Genomic DNA, 16,797 nt, shown 5'->3' on the forward strand with positions numbered 1-16,797 from the left:
ATTTGTTTGATAAAATATACTGCCATATCAAGCCATTACTTCAACATTGAGCATCTATATTTTTTACTACAAGCATTTGAATCGAGTAAAAAATCATGAAAATTCTGTAACAATATAAGTCTAATTTTCCTAGGAAATTTGCAATTGTTCATTAATTAAGTGAAATCAGTAGCGCCAAGTTTCAAGATTTGCAATCTGATATCTTCCAGAGGTGTATGTATACTTAACCTAACACCTAACTACAATCAATATTTAAAATAGTAAAACATAACTAATCATACAAGAGCGTTGTAACGCGCATAAGTCAGGAATCACAATATACAAGTTATGTGCACATAACCATGCACACTGTATCTAAATTTTGTGTCATTTAACCATGGAAAATGTCTGGAAAATCCTATTACCTGCACAATTCTTCCATCGTCAACAACAATTTTTAAACAGAGAATTTTATCGTAGGCTTACATTAGATTCTATGTTGGTATTTATACAATACGGTGTGACTAATCTAGGTGAAGGGTGCTACATTTAAATTAGAACAAAAGGAGATTGTTTGTATGGCAAACAGCGGGACAGAGATAGGGGTTACCGCGATTAGAGCGAGCGCGACGGGAGACTTATACGCCAAAAAAACCTGTAGAACAGGTGGCGTTACAGAGGTGTTGATATCACTGTAGTTCCCCTCTGTGGTTGATAAAATTCGCGAATAACATTGATTGCATTATTTTATTAGTGAATTTTTGTAATGAAATATACATAACATTTTGTATTATTATGTCCGTTTAAATTAATGCAAGATAATAATAATGGTAGAACATTGTAGCTTGAAGTATTATATTTTATGAAATATAATAAGGTTGTTTAAAATGTAAATTGTACTCTATCATTTTCCATGTATTATTTAGTACTACATGCCTGGAGAACACGAAACGCAGAGCAATGGAAAGTGGGTATATTATGGAGTTGACGGAAATAATAAAACTATATCCATTTGATTTTTAGACCGTTAGACAAATATCCTGCAATGTTTTGTGGGTATTTATATATTATCTCACGCCTTTAAAAGGTCACTAATTAAATAGGTCTCTTTATTCAATGTATAGTATTTTCTGTTATTATTTAATTAAAATAAATAGGCATTACAATTTTGCATATTAAAATGTTACATTTTGTAGTTAAAATGTAACAACCAAAATTACTAACAAAATAACCGAAGATAATAAAACTCCTCTAGGTTCATAATAAAACAGAAGGAAGAAAATTTATAATATACAACAAACGTATAAAATTAAATACTAGAAAGCTCAAAGTGAACTATAAATCCTATGGCAGTTAACAATAAATACGTTTAGCCGTGAAAAATATCAATTAGTAAAAATTCGATTAGTAAAAAGATAAAAGTTCTATTGCCCTAACAAGTAATAATAACAAATACAAACAAATAATAGATATAAAGTTAAGGCCTATCATGGTCTGGAAAAGAAAAACGTATGGCTGGTGAAAATTTACATGCAGCTTCAGCGTAAAAGCCTGTTACATGAGAAGTGGTCTGGCGACTCCTCCTCGTGTAGGCACGATAGGATACGACCTGTTTGGCTGGTGATAAAAACACTACAAGTATTTTAACATTGACTATGAAGTTTCAGTTCGTGCTTGACATTGCAAATCCACTTTCTACAGCCACTTATTACTGCATGCTTTCTTACTTCTCGTGAGGATTAAAGCGAGTTTTAATTTCTTTCTGAATCGAATTGTATGAACGAACCAAAGCGAAAGCTGTATATGAAGCTAAGTTTAAACGGCTTTCTACCTTTTAGCAACGTAATGTTTATACAATGCTAAAATAATACATTTATCTACAGTATTAATTGTTACAACTTATAATAACATTTTGTTTTTACGAATGTAAAATATTTGAAAGGTGATACATGGTAATATAATTATTGAATTAATAGTGTAGGCTAACTAAAATAGCAAATGTTATTATATATGGTCAATTTTTCGGATTGTGATTGGTACTGTTTGGAAAGATAACAACAGGCTTTTGAATATCTGCCATCATTATAAGTTGAGTAGAAGATTGCGTTCCGATTTTTGGAAAGTATCCGTTTCTTCAGTTGTCTGAAACTTTGAAAACAATTAGAAACTTACTAATTTATTGTGATAACTCTTCAAAGTCAACGATGACAACAGTTCAAGTTGTGCGTTAAAACTTCAGCAAGTTCAGAAGTTCATAGTGGTTAAAATAACCAGTAATTGTTTGAAAACAAAGAATGATATTGTTGAATGCTCGGCCACATGTTAATTTACATTGTATTGCTTGTAAGGGAGACTTATAGGTATTACTGAAAACACTACAGCTTTGGTTACTCGGACAGAATAATATCGCTTTCGCAGGACCTTCTATAAAATTAATTATTAGACGCGATTTTCAGTTTTGAGAGGAGGCGGCTCATTCTACTGTAATAAATCTTATTAATATCTAATAATATCATTACAGGCTATAGAATGGGTTTCAAGTTCCTTATGTTTACTATTTCTATCTACATATTTAATTGTCATTGAATCGCAAAATCTACTTGCTCCGCCGGAACTCGAACCCGGGTACCTTACTTTGGCGAAGCCTGTTACGCGACATGTGGTATGGTGTACTCTTACCTTGTTAGTAATAGAAAACCATTAAATTCCAGACTATAAACACGTTAACAGGAGCGATTTTAAAACACACATTTTTCTTTAAATAGAATCAAATAATCTAAAATATTACTTATTTTTGGTGTTACATTACAAAAGCTGCTATTGAATGAAACTTAATGTTTACGCTAGGTTCTTGCATACAGAGTAGTATGACGTTGACGTATTTTAATGTAGGCCTAATTATTATATATGATTCAACAATACGAAAAGCTAAAAAGGACTGTTTGGATGTATGTGAAAAGTAATGCAAGACACATATTACATCAGATATGGTGAGAAAAAATATGACAATAATTACTACAATAACGATACTTGTAAATCCAAGACGGTGGGACCATTCTTTAAGAAGTTGACAACTGCTCAGTAAGAACGGCATTCAGTTTTACCATGAATTAATAACAAATGAACTATTCAAAACTTGTTTTTTAATTAACCACTTCAAGATGTTATTATAGATAGTAAAAAGAGTTCTTTACACTTAAGTCCCACTCATAAATTCAACTCCTTGATGCCTTGTCCACTGTTTTAGAAATTACTATGTATATTATGTACAGTTTGGTATAACAAATTATTAAATTTTATTTTTGTAGACTCCTTTTTAATGTCTATGTCTTTACATTTCACTGAGTAAACTTAGGTTGTTAGTTAAATATGCTTAGCAGTTTAACAGTTAATATGTTATGTATAAAATCACTACCTAATTACAAAAAAGTACAAGTTTGTAGAAATAACATAAGTAATGGAAGTTATTTATTTATTTATTCTTCCAACGGATACACCATTTACAATAATAATATAAATTAAAGGAACATTTTCGAGATGGCAAATACTATACTACATACAATATTCTACTAGTGGCTAAATAATTCAACAATACAATAATAATAAATAACAGTAACAACAATAAATAACAAACAAAATAACAGCAAAGACATCAACAGTGATGAGATCTTACTAAGAGAAAACATTAACAGGGATAAACTAAGAAAACAGGAACAATTGGCAGTACAACTATGATTAACCAGAACAACCCTAAAGCATAACTAAGTTATATTAGTGTTTGATTTATATTACCTAAGACTAAGCATCTAGATTAGTTTAGTGTTGCTCAAAGATCAAATAAAATAATTTCTTCCTGAAGGACAGCAAAGATTAACTGAAAAAATCAATGTTATGGTTAGAATGTTGAGATTATGTACAAACATAACACATAACTCTTACACGAATTTGTTTAACTTTCTCTTTAAGGTGTACAATTACAACATGTATTGATAAACATCCATGTTTAATCCCATTTGAATCATATTCATATGTAGCATATGACATAATATGATTAGTTGACACATTCTCAGCTACAAGTTTTCATTTAATTTTAAGTATGTAGTTAATATTGTGTATATTCAAGTAGGGACTACTGTACTGTGTTATGAATAACACATTGAACACAAATAAGCATTTCAAATACAAATAGTTTAGGTAATATTTTTTAACCAGCCCTGACGTTTACATGATAAAACAAAAGTATAACAGGATTTCGGACATTTTCCATCGTTATAGGAATAACACAACGTTTCGAAGATTGGAATCTATCCACTTCGTAATGTGGGGGAGATATTAAGTTTGTTCCTTCTTACTCATACTGTGTGAATAATGTCACTTGAATGATATACTCGTATTAAACATCTTTATAGGTGTTTTAGTTCTTTCAATGGTTTAGTATCGCATCTTATAGACTCGTCAAGGTAATTATGAGTAATTTAAACCCTCCAACAAAATTGAAAATTTGGGGAATATCTTAACGACAACTTCAATATACTTTTTTTAAATGCAAGGTACCATTTACGAAAGTACGCCAGTATTGTCGTAACACAAATTATATCAGATAATTTATTTGTTGAACTTAAATATAACAGACTTCCTTGTCCTGATTTGCGAAAAAATATTTCTGAGACTATCACGGATGAGCTTTATGTCCAGATAGCCTGAAAGTGTTGAAAGGTGGGGAGGGCATTAACCGCCAATGCGGAAGGATGCTCAATGGAAGTCGGCCCTAATTACACAGGGTCGAGTGGCTCTGAGACAAGGAAGGGGACAGCACAGTTCCCAAGAAACCTGTTCTGCCAGGTGGGCACTGGTCAGGTCATTAGCGACCCCTCATTGTCTCAGGGCTATCAAAGTCACCATTAATCAACAGCTTTGTTTCAGCCCCTCCTCTACACTGGACCCCCTGTTGACTTTGGGACATCGCGTACTTAATCTGTTTGAAAATCTGGAACTGGTGCACACATTGCAAATAATGCATTTTAGGTATGTTTTATTGTGAAATCTTATAATTAAAATAACTGTACTACGTGAAAAAGGTTTTTTTTTGTATGTTTAACTTGAGGTATACATATATTTCTCGTAAACGTTGGAATATGCTCGCTATTGAACGGCCGACACGTTTTCTTAAGTAACGATGAAGTAATTAATAAATTAGAATAACAGTATTTTTATAAATCTTTTCTATTTTTTTTATCTTACGTTAAGACCCTTTTGCATTAACATTTTTTTTAAATATATACGTTCTAATCTTATATTCAAGAGTCCCTTGAAAAATATGATATCTGTGGTTGGCATTATTTACGATAGTTCAGTATTTTTATTTCTCATGATTTTTTATTAGGATCTTTAAAAAATAAAATATTATGCAGGTTAGCAGTTAACATTTTCACTGTATGTTTTTACTCTTGGATGAAAACTAATAGCAAACAAACTATTAGTTATTATTTGTATAAACAAAGATTAATTTATATTATATTAATGTGTTTGTGTCAAAATCGTAAACATTATGTGCGACGAAACGTTTTGCTTGGACGTAAAACATTTTTTTCATATTCTTCTAGGATTTCAAACACTAAATGGGCACCATTTAATGTAATTTGAAAGTGACAACAATTATTATTGTTGTTAAATTTTATCTTACTATACTAATAAGTAATATATAGTGTAAGAAAAATTTGCAAAATAATATTCATTTGCTTCCAAATTTAAAATTTCTTCTGCTAAAACAGAAATAGAAACAATGTCTCCTTTTTTTAAGGTGTTAAGTTTAGTCCAAATTCAAATTGACTATTAAAACTGGTTGTTCACTGATTCTAACAATAATTCAAAATGATATAATATAAATAATTTGATGGTAAAGCCTTAACTCTCAACTTAATTAATTAAAACTTCTAGTAAAAAACCTTATATATTTTGTGTAATTAATTAATTATTTACTATGTCACACAATGTATATATGTAGACTACAGAAAACATTAAACTATAATAACACGTTATGAATATAAAGTGAATGCAGATTCTACATGATTCCTTAATTAAATTATCAAGATCTTTCATATTTTGATCTAGTGTTTTCTCCGTAATAAGAACAATGCTGAGCCTTAAACAATTTTATATTCTTAATTTCTAAAGGAGGATTTCGTAAGTATTTTGTTAGTTTTGTGATTTATGAGTATTTTACTGAGTTGTAATTCTTCAATATTACAGTATATTGGTTACACCACATAAGTTGACCACGAAATTACTAATCCAGTTCGGTAATCCTTTCCTGATTACTACTGTAAGACAATAAAAGCAGGAGTTTAGTAAGAAAGTTTCAGACAAAATTGTTAGTTCCTGTTTATTTTTATGGTGTTATATTAGGTATGCAGTGGTTAACGTTATTCAGTGGTTTTTTCCCAAACATCAAAATAATGCGATAAATATCTATCATCTGATGTAGGTGCAGTAGGCATATTGTAAAATATTTCACTTGTTACAAAATTGTTAGTTCCTGTTTATTTTTATGGTGTTATATTAGGTATGCAGTGGTTAACGTTATTCAGTGGTTTTTCCCAAACATCAAAATAATGCGATAAATATCTATCATCTGCTGTCGATGCAGTTGGCATATTGTAAAATATTTCACTTGTTACAAAATTGTTAGTTCCTGTTTATTTTTATGGTGTTATATTAGGTATGCAGTGGTTAACGTTATTCAGTGGTTTTTCCCAAACATCAAAATAATGCGATAAATATCTATCATCTGCTGCTGGTGCAGTTGGCATATTGTAAAATATTTCACTTGTTACAAAATTGTTAGTTCCTGTTTATTTTTATGGTGTTATATTAGGTATGCAGTGGTTAACGTTATTCAGTGGTTTTTCCCAAACATCAAAATAATGCGATAAATATCTATCATCTGCTGCTGGTGCAGTAGGCATATTGTAAAGTATTTCACTTGTTACAAAATTGTTAGTTCCTGTTTATTTTTATGGTGTTATATTAGGTATGCAGTGGTTAACGTTATTCAGTGGTTTTTCCCAAACATCAAAATAATGCGATAAATATCTATCATCTGCTGCTGGTGCAGTTGGCATATTGTAAAGTATTTCACTTGTTACAAAATTGTTAGTTCCTGTTTATTTTTATGGTGTTATATTAGGTATGCAGTGGTTAACGTTATTCAGTGGTTTTTCCCAAACATCAAAATAATGCGATAAATATCTATCATCTGCTGCTGGTGCAGTTAGGCATATTGTAAAGTATTTCACTTGTTACAAAATTGTTAGTTCCTGTTTATTTTTATGGTGTTATATTAGGTATGCAGTGGTTAACGTTATTCAGTGGTTTTTCCCAAACATCAAAATAATGCGATAAATATCTATCATCTGCTGCTGGTGCAGTTGGCATATTGTAAAATATTTCACTTGTTACAAAATTGTTAGTTCCTGTTTATTTTTATGGTGTTATATTAGGTATGCAGTGGTTAACGTTATTCAGTGGTTTTTCCCAAACATCAAAATAATGCGATAAATATCTATCATCTGCTGCTGGTGCAGTTGGCATATTGTAAAGTATTTCACTTGTTACAAAATTGTTAGTTCCTGTTTATTTTTATGGTGTTATATTAGGTATGCAGTGGTTAACGTTATTCAGTGGTTTTTCCCAAACATCAAAATAATGCGATAAATATCTATCATCTGCTGCTGGTGCAGTTGGCATATTGTAAAGTATTTCACTTGTTACAAAATTGTTAGTTCCTGTTTATTTTTATGGTGTTATATTAGGTATGCAGTGGTTAACGTTATTCAGTGGTTTTCCCAAACATCAAAATAATGCGATAAATATCTATCATCTGCTGTTGGTGCAGTAGGCATATTGTAAAGTATTTCACTTGTTACAAAATTGTTAGTTCCTGTTTATTTTTATGGTGTTATATTAGGTATGCAGTGGTTAACGTTATTCAGTGGTTTTCCCAAACATCAAAATAATGCGATAAATATCTATCATCTGATGTAGGTGCAGTAGGCATATTGTAAAGTATTTCACTTGTTACAAAATTGTTAGTTCCTGTTTATTTTTATGGTGTTATATTAGGTATGCAGTGGTTAACGTTATTCAGTGGTTTTCCCAAACATCAAAATAATGCGATAAATATCTATCATCTGCTGTTAGGTGCAGTAGGCATATTGTAAAGTATTTCACTTGTTACAAAATTGTTAGTTCCTGTTTATTTTTATGGTGTTATATTAGGTATGCAGTGGTTAACGTTATTCAGTGGTTTTCCCAAACATAAAAATAATGCGATAAATATCTATCATCTGCTGTTGGTGCAGTAGGCATATTGTAAAGTATTTCACTTGTTACAAAATTGTTAGTTCCTGTTTATTTTTATGGTGTTATATTAGGTATGCAGTGGTTAACGTTATTCAGTGGTTTTTCCCAAACATAAAAATAATGCGATAAATATCTATCATCTGATGTTGGTGCAGTAGGCATATTGTAAAGTATTTCACTTGTTACAAAATTGTTAGTCCCTGTTTATTTTTATGGTGTTATATTAGGTATGCAGTGGTTAACGTTATTCAGTGGTTTTCCCAAACATAAAAATAATGCGATAAATATCTATCATCTGATGTAGGTGCAGTAGGCATATTGTAAAGTATTTCACTTGTTACAAAATTGTTAGTCCCTGTTTATTTTTATGGTGTTATATTAGGTATGCAGTGGTTAACGTTATTCAGTGGTTTTTCCCAAACATAAAAATAATGCGATAAATATCTATCATCTGATGTAGGTGCAGTAGGCATATTGTAAAGTATTTCACTTGTTACAAAATTGTTAGTTCCTGTTTATTTTTATGGTGTTATATTAGGTATGCAGTGGTTAACGTTATTCAGTGGTTTTTCCCAAACATCAAAATAATGCGATAAATATCTATCATCTGCTGTCGATGCAGTAGGCATATTGTAAAGTATTTGTAAATTGCAAAATGTGTGTTTGACACAGTCATTTTTCGTATCTTTATTTATGGAATTTTAATTTTCATGCTTCAATACTTGTATTTTAAATATTTTAAATCAATATATAACTTGAGGCTATATTACGTCTATGCTCTTTCAAAAGCTATCTTCCTGAGTTACAAGATAAGGTGCTGCAGATCCCATGAGAAAGTTATGCAGATATTATGTTGGCAAACACAAAACACTCACAACTCTTTTAGACTAGTATATTAATGACTTTATTAAGTATGATAAATATATATTTGATTGCATATCGTGTTTGACAAATCTAAACGAAGAAGAACTTTCGTATTCAAATGTTTCTTACAACATTTTAAACATTGTAATTATGCTATGAACCGTCATATTACAACTTCTTAAAATATATCCATGCTACAATACAGGTAGAAACACTGCCGTGTTGGAAATAATACTTAACTGAAAACGAGCAGTGCAACAACTTAGTACTTTGAACACGATTAAGTACTAAAACACTAGTTTAAGCCGCCAAACAAGTGTTAGTATTTTACACTAGTAGAGACTGCATTTCTCACACCTATAACTACTATAACACCTAACAATAGCTTAATTTCCGGGTTATCTCTTGAAACCACCCATCGCAAAAATCAATCTTATACAAAGAAATTAGTGAGATATTTCATACTTAGTACGTATCTTACCGAGGCTTGATCTAATTAATGCTCTAAGTTAAGCCCTAATGATGAACAAAATCGAGTCTTCAAAAAGTAAATGTTTTGTATTTGAATTTCGCTAATATATAATATATAAAAGTGTTATTAATTTGTTTTTTAAATTTTATAATTTTTCAAGAAGATTATTAATTGATCTATACGAGTGAATGATTTTTAATATTTTAAAATAGAAAACTTCTGCTAAAATGATCGTACCCTAAGTAAAATATAATTTTCAATCACATCAACTCTTTTACAACGGGCTGTTACAAATATTTCCTGCTGTAACGGATTCCCAGGACCTGTCGGTACCTCGGTATCGTGAGAGATGTAGCCGGAAGTAAGGGCATTAACCAGTTTATAGGTCACAACCTTTAACCTCTGGTACCCTTAATATAATGCGACAGGCTATAGGTCAACAACTAACCCTGCAAGTGTCTAGTCGAGAACTTGATCAGAGCGAAACACTTGTATCGGGCTCCCATAATCAGGTTTGATGAGGAACCGCTCCGTTTGGACAACCAGGAAAAAGGGTGAGGTGGAAGACACGATTTACATGATTGTATAGTCTACAATATTCAAAACAAACCACTTCCCTGTTTAATAGTGATGTTTTAATGGAAGCTAATGCAATCACACTTTGTTAACATCTCCTAATTATTTGACATTATGGAACTGTTGCTCAAAACCCATTGTAAATAAATATTTACCCCTACATCTCCCGCTATTTGTTTGGACGCTAAGAGAAAAATTCACCCATCGTGGAATATAAATATTTTTTATCAGTTTATATATTTTCCAACGTTCTTGGGTAATTGGCTGAGGGTTTATGAAGTTTTTCACTCGAGAAGCTGGAAGAATTTTATTTATGTCTAAATAACTGTCTCTAATATCTCGATCTATGTTTATACAACATGTTTAAAGTTCATATTGTTATATTAGGAATCATGATGAATCAGTACTATCAGCCACAGTAGTTTGTGACAACGTTCTATATATATATATATATATATATATATATATATATATATATATATATATATATATATATATATATATATATATATATACAGGGTGAGTTTTTTAAAGTGATCCAATAGCTAACTTTTTAATTACACGACTTAGCACCACACTTTAAATTTGGAACTTGCTCAATTTTAAGTTTCACTCAGGGATACACTTTCAAATTTTTTGAAGATGGCCGCCCTTTTCCAATATGGCTGTCAACTTTAAAATCTCTTATGGAACACCCTGTATTTTATGTTGTTTTTAGATTCTAATCAACAAAATAATACATTTTTTATTTTGAGAGTTTTTCAATATCTCTAATGGTTCAGGAGCTACGTGGACTGGAAGTTTTCATAATTTTTGCCAATATGGCGGCCAACTTTAAAATATGTTATGGAACACCCTGTATTTTATGTTGTTTTTATGTTCTACACTACAAAATAAGACATTTATGCATTTTAGAGTTTTTCTATATCTCTAATGGTTCAGGAGCTACGTGGACTGCAAGTTTTCGGATTTTTTCGGACTGATGATAAAAACTTGCAAGAGATAAGAACCATTAGAGATATAGAAAAACTCTAAAATGCATAAATGTCTTATTTTGTAGTGTAGAACATAAAAACAACATAAAATACAGGGTGTTCCATAACATATTTTAAAGTTGGCCGCCATATTGGCAAAAATTATGAAAACTTCCAGTCCACGTAGCTCCTGAACCATTAGAGATATTGAAAAACTCTCAAAAGAAAAAATGTATTATTTTGTTGATTAGAATCTAAAAACAACATAAAATACAGGGTGTTCCATAAGAGATTTTAAAGTTGACCGCCATATTGGAAAATGGCGGCCATCTTCAAAAAATTTGAAAGTGTATCCCTGAGTGAAACTTAAAATTGAGCAAGTTCCAAATTTAAAGTGTGGTGCTAAGTCGTGTAATTAAAAAGTTAGCTATTGGATCACTTTAAAAAACTCACCCTGTATATATATACAGGGTGTATATTATGTCTGGAAACACCCAAATATATCCTTTAATAATTTAAATATAAATTTGAAACCTCTTACAATCGTGATAGAGATTGGGCATCTACTTTTTGGAACAATGTTTTGTTATGTCACACCAACGGGGGACGTCCTGCCGAGGGTATCGTGAATATTCTTAATGGAAGCATATACCTTGTGATACATAATTTTAAAGGTAATAGCTTACTGAATTGAATGCCACAAACCGCATCTCAAGGGAATTATTCTATCAGAAAATAGAGCATTTTTAGTATTGAAAATTTACTGATGTTCAACAATGTAATTTTAACATGGTTCTTGCCACAAAATGTGTTACTAGAGATTTTCTGACCAATATACTATTTTCTGATGAGGCAACTTTTTTCCTAAATGGCAATGTTAACAGGCACAATTGCCGTTACTGGGCTAGTGAAAACCCACATTGGATTACTGAGTCCCATTCACAGCAACCACAAAAACTGAACGTATGGTGTGGAATTTTAGGTAACAAAATTGTTGGACCCTTTTTCATCAATGGAAATTTAAATGCCGAACTTTACTACAATATGCTCCAAAATGAAATAATCCCAGCTATTCAAATTGCATCAGGAGAATACTTTGATAATGTATGGTTTCAGCAGGATGGTGCTCCACCCCATTATGGGAGACAGGTAAGAGAGTATTTGGATTTAAGGTTTCCTCATAAATGGATTGGCCGAAGAGGAGAAATCGAATGGCCTCCAAGATCTCCGGATTTGTCACCAATCGATTATTTCCTATGGGGTCATTTAAAATCCAATGTTTATAGAAGAAAGCCTCATAATTTGGAAGACCTAAGAAACAGGATTATAGAGGAGATTGCTTTGATAACTGAAGAAATGTTAGGCAACTCTGTCGAATCATTTTACACAAGATTGGCTCATTGTCAAACCGTAGAAGGAACACAGTTCGAACAATTGCTTTGACACCAAATGCAGGTAAAACGTTTGTTGTAAGACTTTTCTAACAGCATACATTATTTTTTATTTGTAATAAGAAATCAATAACATAAGTATTTCCATAATTGTACTGTAATAAAAACTGGCAAATTTGTGCTAATAGAACCAGCTTAAAATTAAATTTTTGTTTTATTTAATTGAACATTTAAAAAAATGCTAAAAAATTAGTGTAACACATTTTGTGGCAAGAACCATGTTAAAATTACATTGTTGAACATCAGTAAATTTTCAATACTAAAAATGCTCTATTTTCTGATAGAATAATTCCCTTGAGATGCGGTTTGTGGCATTCAATTCAGTAAGCTATTACCTTTAAAATTATGTATCACAAGGTATAGGCTTCCATTAAGAATATTCACGATACCCTCGGCAGGACGTCCCCCGTTGGTGTGACATAACAAAACATTGTTCCAAAAAGTAGATGCCCAATCTCTATCACGATTGTAAGAGGTTTCAAATTTATATTTAAATTATTAAAGGATATATTTGGGTGTTTCCAGACATAATATACACCCATATATATAAAGCGTTGCCAAAAACCAATGTGGGTGACCAAGAAACATAACGCGTTGTCACATGTTTTAGCTTGAAATATTGTTATGGTGTTTTATTCTGTTAAACCCTTTTAAACAGTTAAAAGAAACTGTTACAATAATTTTTGTAGTATAAGAGTTTACATAATAAATATTACAAATCCATATTATTTGTGTTGAGAGGGTTACAGGATGTTAAAAATTTAGAGAAATATCTTAAGATATTATGCTAAATTAGATGAAAATAAACAAAAAGTTTAATCTAACACTATGATATATTTCCCTTCATTTAGCACCTGTTTCTATTTTCACAAAATTATCATAATTCTAAATGATTACAGTTACGGTGTTATCATTTTGTATGTCAATATGACATTACAAATTTTCTTGTCTATTATAATAAAAATGAAACTGTTCGTGTGTAACAGCATCACTCACAAACGGCTGGACGGATTCGCCTAATTTTTTTTTTAATTTGTTCGTCTTGATCTGTAGAAGGTTATAGGATACTTTTTATCCCTTTCCCGATTCAGGATTCCGCCCCACTGGTTACAGAAATACCCGTAAGAAATGCATTGCAGCAAACATATGTTATTAAGTGAAAGAGTCTTTTCAAATTTTTAATCAGCTGTTCTTTGTAAACATATATAATGCGACAAAAAATATATTTATATATAATTTAATTACTACACTTATAGTTTTAAAGCATAGAGTAAGCTTAAGAGAAACGACAAATTTTGTTTAAACTGTTTCTGCAATCACTGTTAAACATAGACTTTACTATCCAGATAATACAATTCAAATTTGACGTAAAAATTCACCTTTAACTGCAATATTTATTTAATATAAACCATGCTCATGCTTGATCAGAAGAGCAATGCAGATATCATAATTACTATCTTACGTTGGCTACAAATATAAAGAATGTTATAAAATCAACCTTAGTTGTTTTTTTTTTTGACAGAAGTATCAGGAATGTGGTACATACCTTCATAATGCGCCCAAGAAGCTCACGAAGGAACGACTATCAATTATCTCAGCAATGTTTAGAATGTGATAGAAAATGAATAAGTGAATATAGTGTACTGTTTTCAACGGGAAATTGCGTGCGAAGCCGCGGGAAACTTATTGAAATGCGCAGCGAAGCGCGCCGGGTCCGCTAGTTTTTTCTAAAATGAAAATAAATATCAATGCCGTTTCAATTTGGCGGTCTCTTAAAACTTGCTAAACAAAACATAGTGAAACCGACAATAAAAAGAAAAATATGTTGAAACACATAAGATATAACTTGTAAAGTAACAAAAATTTGAATATTTTATTTTTTATAACATACGATAAATATATTTATTGCTCTTGTGAAACATGAGCTAACAGGTTACTAAGATGAACTCAGATTGAATGGTAGCTATATTCATTTTGGTTACTTAAAATTATTAGTTTTATACTTATTCTTAAGGTTTGTCTGGTTTTATTGCTTTTATATAATTGATTTTTATTAATTTGTGTATTAAGAAAGAATAAACCATTAAATTTAAATCCTATATTTGTACATCCATAATTGACATTTGGCCAAATATTTTTTACAATAATCTATTGGAATTTAACACCATCCTGGTTTCACGAGCATGTGAAAACTATGATTGATCATATTATGAGTACGTACATAGAGGTATGTTTACAGAAGACCCCAGTTCCCAGGGTGTCCGTTAAGTCCAGTGACGGATGATTGATGGCCGAGTGAGAGGGTCGGGGGCTGACGTCGCGGACAGCCGGACCGGTCACGGCGGAAGTGTGGAGGAAGGGTTAAAGGGTTAGAGGCTCACTTGTGTCTTAGCCCTTTAACCCTCAGTACTGCCCTTCCTTCTCGCCTCGACAGTCTAGCCCACACGTGAGTACCATCTTCATGTTCCACTGCTTGTATAGATATAAGAATTTCGGATGGATACAATGTTTTACAATTGTTATAGAAAAAATTCATATCACCCTATGTTTAAGTGTAAATACATTAATCTGCCTTAACATTGTGTGCATAAATATGTAAAATGTATTAATTTATATTAAGGTTATTGTTTTTTACAAAATTACATGAGCACAGAAAATAACATTGTACGAGCCTATTAGTGGTGAGTATGAAAATCACTGTGTTCTGACATTAGCTTTGTTGGTGTATTGATACAATACTTATTGAAATCTCGGGTGCTTTTAATGGTTATTCCATGAGTTAAATTATTTATGTTTGTCATTTACTGTTTTTTTTTTTATTTTATTTTTAAGCTACATGTAAGTTTTTGAGACAGGAAAATATTACTCACTGTCCAATTAGACCGTTTCATGATTTATTTATTACAAATGTGGCATTCATGAGATACATTAATATGGTAAGTTGTTTATCACTTTTACACCCAACATTTAAAAAGTAGCCTCTTATATGTATACCTTTTTTGGTGTTTCGGCTATATTTTTATATTCATGTTTAACAAAGTGATAATTCATATGATAAAATTATACTGAACCTAGTTTACGATTGATAATCATTCAATGCTCTTTACAGAACTCTCTGAACAAGCAAATATTTATAATATGTACTAACTAGTTTATTCTTTTTAACAATTTGTTTAATAGATTATGGCACAATATACAAACTTGGATATAGATATTTTCAAATAATATTCGTGTGGATATATTACACACTATTTATTGATTGTCAAAATTACATTTGTATCAATTAGCTGGTATAAGCAATTGTATGCATGACTTCTTGCTGGTGGGAAAACAGTGAAAGGACTGTCATGGTTGTCCAGCTGTGACTCCGATTTCTTCCAAAAATACTGTCCGGCTGCGGTTGTCTTGTGGTTAAGGCACAATACTTTCCAGCCAAAATATTGGTTCTGTAACTAATAATGATTCTATTACACTGTCACTAATTGGGACCTACACTTTCAATTAACTTATTAACTAGTAAATGTGGCTTTACTTTGACGATTTCTAGAGTTTTGTATTCAATTATTGTGTTTCTATAATAAATTTATAATAATTATACAGCATTAGATTGTGTTGTTCACACTTTTATACATGGCTTTAAGTAACACTCAGCGATTCTTGTAGAAAAAATATTATAATTGTACATAATTCAGATTTTTCACCGCCTTCATTGACTCACAATGCTTAAACTAAATAACTGATCAAGTATATTGATTTGTATTGTGATGTATGATTCAGAATAATTTTATCCTAAACATTAGTTTGTATATTTTATTCAGTGTATGTTTATAAAGTGTACTTGATAAAGTCGTAATTACAACGTAATATTGTACCCCTAAAACTGCTGTTTATATATATTTCCAACAATAATGGACTGCAGCATTGTGATATGTATTAAAACATAGTCTATAAACAAGTGTGGCAATACTATACGTGACTTTAATAAAACATTAGTTAGGAAATGATGAACTTAAGATGATGGCCAAAAATGCTAAACGTGTCGAAATAAAGTATGTATCGGCTTAGTATCTGAAGAAATACAAACAAATGAGGCAGTAAAACATTTAACAATTACTGTACA

This window comes from Homalodisca vitripennis, chromosome 3, assembly GCF_021130785.1.
Source record: "Homalodisca vitripennis isolate AUS2020 chromosome 3, UT_GWSS_2.1, whole genome shotgun sequence".
In the NCBI taxonomy this organism is placed as follows: domain Eukaryota; kingdom Metazoa; phylum Arthropoda; class Insecta; order Hemiptera; family Cicadellidae; genus Homalodisca; species Homalodisca vitripennis.